This window comes from Anomalospiza imberbis, chromosome 3, assembly GCF_031753505.1.
Source record: "Anomalospiza imberbis isolate Cuckoo-Finch-1a 21T00152 chromosome 3, ASM3175350v1, whole genome shotgun sequence".
NCBI classification, from domain to species: Eukaryota; Metazoa; Chordata; class Aves; order Passeriformes; family Viduidae; genus Anomalospiza; species Anomalospiza imberbis.
Window position 1 is genome coordinate 694,200 of NC_089683.1, and position 12,274 is coordinate 706,473.

A 12,274-nucleotide genomic window follows, 5' to 3' on the forward strand; every position below is an offset into this window, starting at 1 on the left:
GGGCAGCCCCCCGGGTATGGGCACCCCCCGGGCACGGGCAGGAGCCCCCCAGGGCATGGGCACCCCTAGGGCACGGGCACCCCCCGGGTACGGGTGCCCCCCGGGCACGGGCACCCCCCGGGCATGGGCAGCACCCAGGCATGGACAGCCCCCAGGACACGGGCAGCCCCCCTGGTATGGGCACCCCCAGGGCATGGGCACCCCCCGGGTATGGGCACCACCCGGGCATGGGCAGGAGCCCCCCAGGGCACGGGCAGCCCCCCGGTTATGGGCACCCCCCGGGCACGGGCACCCCCCGGGTATGGGCAGCACCCAGGCATGGACAGCCCCCAGGGCACGGGCAGCCCCCCAGGGCATGGGCAGGAGCCCCCCCAGGGCACAGGCAGCCCCCAGCCCCGGGGCAGCCCCCCAGGGCATGGGCAGGAGCCCCCCAGGGCACAGGCAGCCCCCAGCCCCCGGGCAGCCCCCCAGGGCATGGGCAGGAGCCCCCCAGGGCACAGGCAGCCCCCAGCCCCCGGGCAGCCCCCCAGGGCATGGGCAGGAGCCCCCCAGGGCACAGGCAGCCCCCAGCCCCCGGGCAGCCCCCGGGCAGGAGCCCAGAGCCAGCCCCGGTTCCCAAGGCAATGCAAGCTGAAGCGGGCACGGTCAGCAATAGGGGAAACCGGGCACGGATGCTGCAATCCCGGGAAAAGCAAACCAAACCCCCGGGCTCAGGCTCTCCAAGGCTCCTCTGCCAGACCCCGGAGCAGCCCCGGCGCTGGGTGAGCCTCAGAGCAGCTCTGGGCTGAGCTGAGGGTGGGCTCCAGAAGGATTCAAAGCTCTCTCGAGGGTTTTTTCCCCCAAAAATGAACCCGTGTTCTGCTGGAACGAGGGTTGTGGGGCAACAAATGGGAGCCAACACTTCCCCCTGGGAAGGGGCAGCTCTCCAATCCCACCAGGAGAGTGGAGCCAGATCCATCTTCTCACCAGGGCGGGAGGGGTGCTTGGTTGGCTTTTAACCCACCCCGCTGCAGGCAGGAGCAAGCCCAGGCAGGCCCAGCAGGTGAGCTGTGTCCCCAGGCAGGGACAGAGAACCTCAAACTGGGCACAGGGACCCCAAACTGGACACAGGGACCCCAAACTGGGCACAGGGACCCCAAACTGGGCACAGGGACCCCAAACTGGGCACAGGGATCCCAAACTGGACATAGGCACCCCAAACTGGACACAGGGACCCCAAACTGGGCACAGGGATACAAAACTGGACATAGGCACCCCAAACTGGGCACAGAACCCCAAACTAGGCACAGGGACCCCAAACTGGGCACAGGGATACAAAACTGGGCACAGGGACCCCAAACTGGACACAGGAACCTTCAAACTAGGCACAGGGACACCAAACTGAGCATAGAACCCCAAACTGGACACAGGGATCTCAAACTGGACACAGGGACACCAAACTGAGCATAGAACCCCAAACTGGACACAGGGATCTCAAACTGGACACAGGGACCTTCAAACTAGGCACAGGGATCCCAAACGGGACATAGGCACCCCAAACTGGGCAGAGGGACCACAAACTAAGCACAGGGACCCCAAACTGGACACAGGAACCTTCAAACTAGGCACAGGGATCCCAAACTGGACATAGGCACCCCAAACTGGACACAGGGATCCCAAACTGGACACAGGGACCTTCAAACTAGGCACAGGGATCCCAAATGGGACATAGGCACCCCAAACTGGACACAGGGATCCCAAACTGGACACAGGGACCTTCAAACTAGGCACAGGGATCCCAAACGGGACATAGGCACCCCAAACTGGACACAGGGATCCCAAACGGGACATAGGCACCCCAAACTGGGCAGAGGGACCACAAACTAAGCACAGGGACCCCAAACTGGACACAGGAACCTTCAAACTGGGCACAGGGACCCCAAACTGGACACAGGGACCCCAAACTGGACACAGGGATCCCAAACTGGACACAGGGATCCCAAACTGGACACAGGAACCTTCAAACTAGGCACAGGGATCCCAAACGGGACATAGGCACCCCAAACTGGGCAGAGGGACCACAAACTAAGCACAGGGACCCCAAACTGGACACAGGAACCTTCAAACTGGGCAGAGGGACCCCAAACTGGACAGAGAACCTCAAACTGGACACAGGGATCCCAAACTGGACACAGGGACCCCAAACTGGACACAGGAACCTTCAAACTAGGCACAGGGATCCCAAACTGGACATAGGCACCCCAAACTGGACACAGGGATCCCAAACTGGACACAGGGACCTTCAAACTAGGCACAGGGATCCCAAACGGGACATAGGCACCCCAAACTGGACACAGGGATCCCAAACTGGACACAGGGACCTTCAAACTAGGCACAGGGATCCCAAATGGGACATAGGCACCCCAAACGGGACATAGGCACCCCAAACTGGGCAGAGGGACCACAAACTAAGCACAGGGACCCCAAACTGGACACAGGAACCTTCAAACTGGGCAGAGGGACCCCAAACTGGACACAGGGATCCCAAACTGGACACAGGGACCCCAAACTGGACACAGGGACCTTCAAACTGGACACAGGGACCCCAAACTGGACACAGGGATCCCAAACTGGACACAGGAACCCCAAACTGGACACAGGGACCCCAAACTGGACACAGGGATCCCAAACTGGACACAGGGACCCCAAACTGGACACAGGGATCCCAAACTGGACACAGGGACCCCAAACTGGACACAGGAACCTCCAAACTGGGCAGAGGGACCACAAACTGGACAGAGAACCTCAAACTGGACACAGGGACCCGAATTGGACACAGGGACCCCAAATTTAAAGCCCCACCAAACCAAGCCTGGATGTTCCCCCAGGACTCAGAGGAACCCAAAGCTGTTGGGGCCATGCTGGACCTGCCTGACCCTGAGGGAAAGAGCTCGAGATGTTCTCCTTGGCTCACAGCTGGGGCTGCCCTCAGCCCTGGCACTCTCTGCTCACCATCAGCCCCACCGGAGGCTGGGATAAGGTTCATCCTTGGAGGTGGAACGGGATGGGATGGGATGGGATGGGATGGGATGGGATGGGATGGGATGGGATGGGATGGGATGGGATGGGATGGGATGGGATTGGATGGGATGGGATGGGATGGGATGGGATGGGAGGACTGCAGCCCTTGCTGGGTCTCTGCTGCCCCTGTGTCCAGAATCCCCCAACATTTCCTGATTCCGTTCTCCCACTCCCTGTGTTCTGCACCTGGGCTGCCTCTGCTTACCTGGAAAGCAGCAGCTGCCTAAAACCAGCCCTAGGAATCAGACTCTGTTCATTGTCACAGAATTCCAGAATGACCAGGTTGGAAGAGACCTCCAAGACCATCGAGTCCAACCCAGCCCCAACACCTCAACTCAACCCTGGCACCCAGTGCCACACCCAGGCTTTGTTAAACACACCCAGGGGTGGTGACTCCACCACCTCCCCGGGCAGCCACTCCAGAACTTTACCACCTTTCTGTAAAGAACTTTTCCCTGATATCCAGCCTCAATTCCCCTTGGTGCAGCCTAAGGCTGTGTCCTCTGGCTCTGTCAGTTCATGGAGAAGGAGCCCAAGCCCACCTGGCCACAGCCACCTTTCAGGAGCTGTGGAGAGCCATGAGGCCACCCTGAGTCTCCTCTTCTCCAGGCTGAGCACCCCCAGCTCCCTCAGCCGTCCCTCACAGGGTTTGTGTTCCCAGCCCCTCTCCAGCCTCGTTGCCTCCTCTGGACGCGCTCGAGCGTCCCAACGTCCTTCCCAAACTGAGGGGCCAGAGCTGGACACAGCCCTGGAGGTGTGACCTCACAGTGCCCAGGACAGGGGCAGAGTGACCTCCCTGCTCCTGCTGGCCACACCATTCCTGACACAGGCCAGGAGCCACTGGCCTTCTTGGCCACCAGGGCACACTGCTGGCTCACGTCCAGCCTGCTGTCCATCAGGTGCCTCTCTGCCTGGGCACTGTCCAGCCACTCTGTCCCCAGCCCAGAGCATGGCAGGGGGTTATCGTGGCCAAAATGCAGCACTGGGCACTTGCATTTAATTGCCCTTTCTCCTGATTTTTTTTGGATTTTATTGTCCTTTCCCCTGATTTTGGATTTTATTGCCTTTTCTCCTGATTTTTTTGGATTTTATTGTCCTTTCCCCTGATTTTGGATTTTATTGCCCTTTTCTCCTGATTTTTTTGGATTTTATTGACCTTTCCCCTGATTTTGGATTTTATTGCCTTTTCTCCTGATTTTTTTTGATTTTATTGCCCTTTCTCCTGATTTTTTTGGATTTTATTGTCCTTTCCCCTGATTTTGGATTTTATTGCCCTTTCTCCTGATTTTGGATTTTATTGCCCTTTCTCCTGATTTTTTTTATTGCCCTTTCTCCTGATTTTACCAGTGAAGGCCATCTCCTCCACTTCCTGGGAACACACACTGGCAATTCCCACCATTCCACCTCAAAGCAGCCCTTGGAGAAGCAGATGGTGAAAAAGATGAGTTTCTGCCTGCTCCAGCTCCATCAGCACCTCCTGCTCCCCCTCAATCTGTCCCAAACCAGGAGAGCCACCCTCAGCTCCAGCAGTGCCAAAGTGCCAGTCCTGGGAGGAGGCCCCAAAATGGGATCCATCCCTCAGGAGAGAGCCTCTGGAGCTCAGCAGGACCTGGCTAAAGTCTGGGACTGCTAAAGAACCTCTGGAGCTCAGCAGGACCTGGCCAAGGTCTGGGATTGCTGAAGACCCCCTGGAACTCAGCAGGACCTGGCCAAGGTCTGGGATTGCTGAAGACCCCCTGGAACTCAGCAGGACCTGGCCAAGGTCTGGGATTGCTGAAAAGCCTCTGGAGCTCAGCAAGACTTGGCCAAGGTCTGGAGCTGCTGAAGAGCCTCTGGAGCTCAGCAGGACCTGGCTAAAGTCTGGGACTGCTGAAGAACCTCTGGAGCTCAGCAAGACTTGGCCAAGGTCTGGAGCTGCTGAAGAGCCTCTAGAGGTCAGCAGGACCTGGCCAAGGTCTGGGACTGCTGAAAAGCCTCTGGAGCTCAGCAGGACCCGGCCAAGGTCTGGAGCTGCTGAAGAACTTCTGGAGCTCAGCAGGACCTGGCCAAGGTCTGGGACTGCTGAAGAGCCTCTGGAGCTCAGCAGGACCTGGCAAAGGTCTGGAGCTGCTGAAGAACCTCTGGAGCTCAGCAGGACCTGGCCAAGGTCTGGGATTGCTGAAGACCCCCTGGAACTCAGCAGGACCTGGCCACGGTCTGGAGCTGCTGAAGAACTTCTGGAGCTCAGCAGGACCTGGCCAAGGTCTGGAGCTGCTGAAGAGCCTCTGGAGCTCAGCAGGACCTGGCCAAGGTCTGGAGCTGCTGAAGAACCTCTGGAGCTCAGCAAGACTTGGCCAAGGTCTGGAGCTGCTGAAGAACCCCTGGAACTCAGCAGGACCTGGCCAAGGTCTGGAGCTGCTGAAGAACCTCTGGAGCTCAGCAAGACTTGGCCAAGGTCTGGAGCTGCTGAAGAACCCCTGGAACTCAGCAGGACCTGGCCAAGGTCTGGAGCTGCTGAAGAACCTCTGGAGCTCAGCAGGACCCGGCCAAGGTCTGGAGCTGCTGAAGAACTTCTGGAGCTCAGCAGGACCTGGCCAAGGTCTGGAGCTGCTGAAGAACTTCTGGAGCTCAGCAGGACCTGGCCAAGGTCTGGGACTGCTGAAGAACTTCTGGAGCTCAGCAGGACCTGGCCAAGGTCTGGAGCTGCTGAAGAACCTCTGGAGCTCAGCAGGACCTGGCCAAGGTCTGGAGCTGCTGAAGAACCTCTGGAGCTCAGCAGGACCTGGCCAAGGTCTGGAGCTGCTGAAGAGCCTCTGGAGCTCAGCAGGACCTGGCCAAGGTCTGGGATTGCTGACGAGCCTCTGGAGCTCAGCAGGACCTGGCCAAGGTCTGAAGCTGCAGAAGAACTTCTGGAGCTCAGCAGGACCTGGCCAAGGTCTGGGATTACTCTGCTCCCCTAAGGCCCTCTCAGGAAACTCCCTCAAATCCCTCAGTTATTTCCAAAGCTCCTGCCCTGGAATGTTCTCCAGCTTGGGATCGTGGTGATGGATCAGTGATGTTCTCCAGCTTGGGATCGTGGTGATGGATCAGTGATGTTCTCCAGCTTGGGATCATGGTGATGGACCAGCCTGGGCTCTGAGCTTAGCTCTGGCTCTTGGCTGGAGGTGCAGGAGCTCAGCCCTGCTCAGTCAGAGGCAGGAATGGCACCAGAGCTGGGATTAGGGTTGGGCTGGAGGTGTCCCAGGGGTGGGATGAGATGGGCTTTGAGGTCCCTTCCCAAACCATTACACCATTCCATGAATCCAAATGCCAGGAACTAAGAGCAGGAAGAGATTTCCCTGGACCTGCCTGGGCTGGTTCCCTCCCAAACCTCACCTGTGCACTGGGAAGGGACTCCAGGCACCACCAGGACATTGGGATTTGTCCTGCCCAGTACCACGAGCCCTTCCCACCGGCTCAGCCACCCGACGGGATGGAGCTGCCTCTGCAGGCCCCTGCCCTGCCCACAGGAGCATTTCCCTGATAAAACCTGGATCAATTCCTGACAGAATACACCTGACGGGGACATCCTCCACCTCACTAAACAGCTGGTGTCCCATCCAATGCTCCCAAAAGTCGTTTTTGGCCAAACCTTGGGCAGAGGATTCCTGCTGCAGTCCATGATGGCAAGGACACTGCTCTGGACACAATGGGGGATAGTTATCCCACAGATTTGGGATATTCAGCACCCACAGCTGCTTTTCCATGCAAATGTTGCTCAGGATTGGGCTTTTCAGGGGTGTGCAGACAGCAGCTGGGGCTGTGCTGAGAGCAGAAGGTGGCTCCAGCTGTATTTTCATTGTGCACTCACAGCCTGTGCTATCCCAGCTCTGTTCCAGGTGGGAACTCCCTGCTGGTGGACAGCAAACCCCAAATTTGGGGTAAGGAGTGGGATGATGACCTTTAACCACTCCCCAGAGCCAGGGACACTGACAAGTGGAGGGGATCAGGGGAAAATGCAGCTAAGCCTGCTGTTCCCACTGCCCCCATCCCAGCCCAGAGCCCGGGAAGGTCGGGACTGGGACAGGCTGGAGGCACTGGGCAGTCCTGGGCTCTGTGCACCCAAACCAGCTGGGCTGGAAGCACAGAATTCCCACCCAATTCCCACCTGCCAGAGCTCAGGACACCCAGCAGAGACTGGCAAGCCTTGCCAGGGGTGATGCCTCAGGTTTTGGCTTTTGTATTTTTCACATTCTGAGCTGCTTTGGTGTGCGGGTCTGGGCTTCACATTATGGGATGGTGAGCTCTCCTCACAGAGCAGGGAGACAAAACAATTCCTGCTCCAGCTGGGGACCAAGGACAAATGATCCAAACCTCAGGCCCAAGAGCACAAACAACGTGGGCTGGAGAGAGGAAAACAAGCAGGATGGGACTGCATGGGCTAAAGCTGGAATGGGACAATGAACTGCAACGTGCCCATGGAGCAGAGCTGATCCCAGTGAGAGCCCCCGGGAGCGCTCGTGCATTTTGGGACCATTTGGGTTCACCTTGGGTGCAGCCCTGGCTGGGCTCTGGTGCTGCCCAAGGTGGATCCATGGAGGAGATCCTTTGAATAAATCCCTGCTTTATCCTTTAGCTCTGTCCAGCCTCTGTTCCAGCTCAGCCTTCCCAAGGCATCGAGGGAAGCTCCAGACAAAGCCATCCCCAGGAACCATTTCCCACCTCACCACCCAGATCCAGCTGCCACAGGCTCTCAGGGGAGCATTTCCCAGTTTTTGCTCCCTTTCCCCCCCTCTCCTGTGAGCCAGGAGCTCTTTGCTGAGGGGTGCAGCCTCCCCCAGAGCCAGGCTGGCAGTGCCAGGAGCAGGACACGGGCAGGGTTAGGGAAGCAGCTCCTCTGCCAGGTGACATTCCCCAACATGCAGCACCCCACAAGCAGCACAAAGCCCACATGCAAACCCAGCCCCACACAGGCAGCAGGGACAGGGACACGGCCAGGAAGGAGCTCCCAAGCCCAGGGGTTCCCAGCTGGAGGCACAGGGAGCGCAGCGTTACTCCGGGGTTACTCCCAGGAGCAGGGCAGGAGCAGGCTCTGGATTAGGGAATGGCAGGGTGGTGTTAGGAGAGGAGCTGGACACGAGCAGTGCTGGGTCTGGTCTTACCTTCTGCAGGTGGAGTGCAGCCCAAAAAAAGGAGAGAAAGACCCCTTTAAACAACTTCACAAAACAATGGACTCATCAACGCACACCCCCCTCCCCCCTTCCAGCACAACCACATCCCGGGGGTTGGGATCCCAGGGGAGGGAGGACACACCTGCCAGGTGCCTCCAGCCCAGCTCCTGTCCTGCCAGGACCTGCCAGGTGCCTCCAGCCCTGCCAGGACCTGCCAGGTGCCTCCAGCCCAGCTCCAGGGTGGAACCTTCGCTGCCACCCTCACCTGGGAGTGACCTTCATGGAAGCCAGGTGGGCCCTGGGGATGTGCCCATTGTGGGAACACCTTGGAGTAGGAAGCTACTCACCCCTTATCCCCCCTCTGCACTACTCCCAGCTCAGCACTGCACCCCAAACTCCCGGTTTAATGGAGCAGGAGCTTCCTGACCCCGTGGGCTCCCCAAGAATGGAAACCAGTGTCCATCTGGAGTGTTCCCCACAGCCCAGGGCACCTCAGTGCCTCACTCTGCACCAGCCCTGCCACAGCAGCACCCCGAGGGGGATCTTTGCCTGCACACCAGGATTTGGGGGTTCCTGGAGTGCCCCCAGAGCAGCAGTGGGTGCAGGGTCACGGGGAGATGCAGTTCAGGAGCCACACCTGGAGCACTGAGGGCCCAGGAGAAACCTGGGGATGGGGATCAGTCTGGAGGACACCACAAAGCTCTCAGAACACGCTGAAGCTGACTAATTAACAGCTTTAATTGAAGGTCTGTCGCCACGACCAGACCTGAGCTGCAGGAACATCAGAGACTGGGATGTGGTGAGTCCTGGCTGGGAACAAAATCCCTTTCCAGCCTTTCCACCTGTGGGTTCCAGGGGCAGGCAGCAGCCCCAGGAGCACAGCACTGGTGCCCACAGCTCCTGCTCATCCCCAGGGAATGGGACCCGGCAGCTCCTGATCCCAGAGCAGGAATCAACAGAGAGGCTCCTCCCTCTGAGGCTTTTGGGGTTAAAATTTAAGTGGTTTTGGGATCCTCTCTGTGCTACAGAACCACAAGCCAGCTTGTACTGAAGAGAAACCCCAAAGTGAGGGATTTTTTGGGGCCTCAGCTCTGGTGTTTTCCAGGAGGGAGAGCCAAGCTCTGAGGTTCCTCACCTACAGAGGGTTCCAGCCCACACTTCTCCATGCAACAGTGAAAATTTCTCTGCAATTTTATCCTGGGGAAACAGCAAAAACTGCTACAACCAGGCTGGGCTGGGGTGAGAGAAGGGGAACATCCTCTCAGTTACGGATTTCACACCTTTGGAAGAGGGAAATGCACAGGGAAACCTGATGGGTTTCCCCTACACACAATAACTGTATTTAATCCTCCCTGACAGTGGCAGCAACCCAACCTTTCTGTGGCAACGCTCTTGCTGAACTACTACATTTCAAACCAACATTTTGCCCTACATTTATTAACTATGGATTCTACCAACTCATCTCTGCGCTCTGCACAGGCACTGAGTGCTGCAGAAGTCATCCCTTGTCCCCAGTCCCTCTGCAGCTCTCCTGGAGCCCCTCCAGGCCCTGCCAGGGGCTCTGAGCTCTCCCTGGATCCTTCTCCTCTCCAGGTGAGCAGCCCCAGCTCTCCCAGCCTGGCTCCAGCCCAGGAGCAGCTCCTCTGGGCTCTCTCCAGCAGCTCCAGGTGCTCCAGAGTCAGCCAAACCCCACTGGGAGCTGCAGGGACTCCCTGGAGCCCTCCCTGCTGCAGCCCCAACCCCGAGGAGCTCGGAGACAAACCCTGAACCATCCCACAAGGAAAATGCCCCCAGCAAATCCCCCTTTCCCCTGGAAGAGGCACAGAAGCCCAGCTGTGAGCAGGAGATGCTGCACAGGAAAACCCCAAGAGGGTTTTCATGGACATTTCACCAGCCCCACGTTCCAAGGACCTCACTCAGGGGGATCCGAGGGGAGCCAGGCTGGTGATTCCTTAGGGAGGAATGTCTGGGTGTCCCCGTCCCACCCCAGACACCCAACGTGAGCAATATCCAACCCCCGGGACCAGATCTCAGCGTCTGCCAGCACGGGAAATGTTTAAAACATGACAGAAGGTTTGTACAGTGTGCATTGGTATATAAATTTTGAGGTAAGAAACGTTGATTTAGAAATGTTATGGAATAGGGTAGATATTGTTGAGAGAGAAATGGAAACAGAAATAAGTTTTAAAGGATGTAAAAAAGAAAATGCAAAAAAGTAATGTAAAAATGTAAAAAAAAAAAATTGTACAAAAATTTTACAAATTTCTTTGTAGAAAAGAAATGCTTATAGTATATTTTAATTAGGAAATAGCTGACTCCCGATTGCAATGGTGTGAATTTTAACATCTGTACTGTCTCACCATTCACATGAGACTGAAAATGAAAGTTTTTGAAACACCTCTCAGCTGCCCCATCTCTGGGTCAGAAAGAAAAAAAAAAAAACGTAATCAGACCTCCCAGGACCCAGGGAATGGCTCCCACTGCCAGAGGGCAGGGATGGACGGGATCTTGGGAATTAGGAATTGTTGTGCCCTGGCACAGGGTGCCCAGAGCAGCTGGGGCTGCCCCTGCATCCCTGGCAGTGCCCAAGGCCAGGCTGGACACTGGGACAGTGGCAGGTGTCCCTGCCACGGCAGGGTGGGATTTAAGGCCCCTTCCCACCCAACCCACCCTGGGATTCTCCCATTCCCTCTCTGTTCCAAACTCCACCAGTGAAAAGGGAAATTTGGTTCCTGTGCCTTTTTTCCCCTTTCAAAAAATGGTTCAAGGGTCTGTTTTGGTTTATGGCAGAAATTCCGTGGATATTTGAAGTGAAGCAGCCAGAGCAAGATGTCTGCTCTCATTTCAGAGATGGAGTCAGATTATTTTATCTCCCTGTTTAACCATTATTTGGGCAAAAGCAGCTCCTGTGCTTAGCCAGAGGCTCCCAGGATGGTGCTCTACATAAAATCCAAGGGAAAAATTGAGTATTACTGGCTTTTGAGAGGAAAAGCCAGCAGAGATACCTTCCAAAAAGCTCATTTCCACCAGATGCTCTTACACTGATCTTAACACACCTAGGGAGACCAAGGAAACCCAAGAACAAATTGAGATTTCTGATTTTGGAAGTGACTCCTCACCAGACAGAAGTGATTCCCTGTTGCTGCCTCAGTGCCCATTATCCCATCAATGCCAGGCATCCATGGCAGGGAACATCCCCAGCTGGCTGCTGCTCCAGCCCTGTCCCCCCCTGGCAGTGCCAGGCTCCCCCAGGGCACACATCTGGGATGTGGGGCAGGTCCTGGAGCAGGGCAGCCTGTCCCAGCAGGCCAGCTGGGAGAAGGGGGCGACAGATCACACAAAAAATGGGAGTTTTGGATGCGTGAGGAACTCAACTCCTCCGAGTCCTGGGCTCACCCTCACAAATGTCACCACTAAAATCCCCTGAAGTAGCAGGGTAAAATCCTAATTACAGCTGAGGTCAGCCAGGATCCCCCTGGGCCCTGCACTGCTACAGAACAATCTTGGGAAAGCCCTGCTCTCGTCCAAACCCCCCCAGATTGTCCTGCACGTGGCAGAAACCCCCCAGTCCTGATTTCCTTCCACATCCCACTGCAATTCCAAACCCTCCACACCACACCTGGTGCTTCCAAGCCCTCTGAGCTCTCCCCCAGCAGCAGCTCCTGCCCAGGGATCATCCCAGGGGAGGGACTGCCCTGGAGAACAGGAAAAGAAGCCCAGCTGGGCTCCCCATCCCCTCGCTGGGATTTCCAGAAGGCTGCTGAGAAAGGTGATGTTAACTCATCCCCTCCCAGCTGGGAGCTGGGCAGCTCCGACCCACAACAAACACAGCCCAAAGTCACAGCCGGCAGGCCTTAGGAGTGAGGAGCTTTGTGGGAACGCTCTGCTCCCAGAAAAATCCGCACTTGGGCGTGTTTAAAAGCCAGCTGCACCGGGGACAGACTCCCAGCCCCTCAGCCACTGCCAGAGGCTCGCCCAGAACGCCCACGTGCTCACCTGGCAGCTTTTATTCCCCCCTGGCAGGAATTCTCCTTTCATAAAAGCTGCTTTGTGTCGAGCCTATCTTGTCACGGGCTGTGCAGGAC

The 12,274-nt window shown here is 57.1% G+C and overlaps 1 protein-coding gene across 2 annotated transcripts in view; it reads right to left on the minus strand.

The window, feature by feature from the left end:
* Positions 1–12,274, minus strand: part of ASXL2 (ASXL transcriptional regulator 2) — a 112,763-nt gene that overhangs the window by 58,997 nt on the left and 41,492 nt on the right. The window lies entirely within an intron of this gene.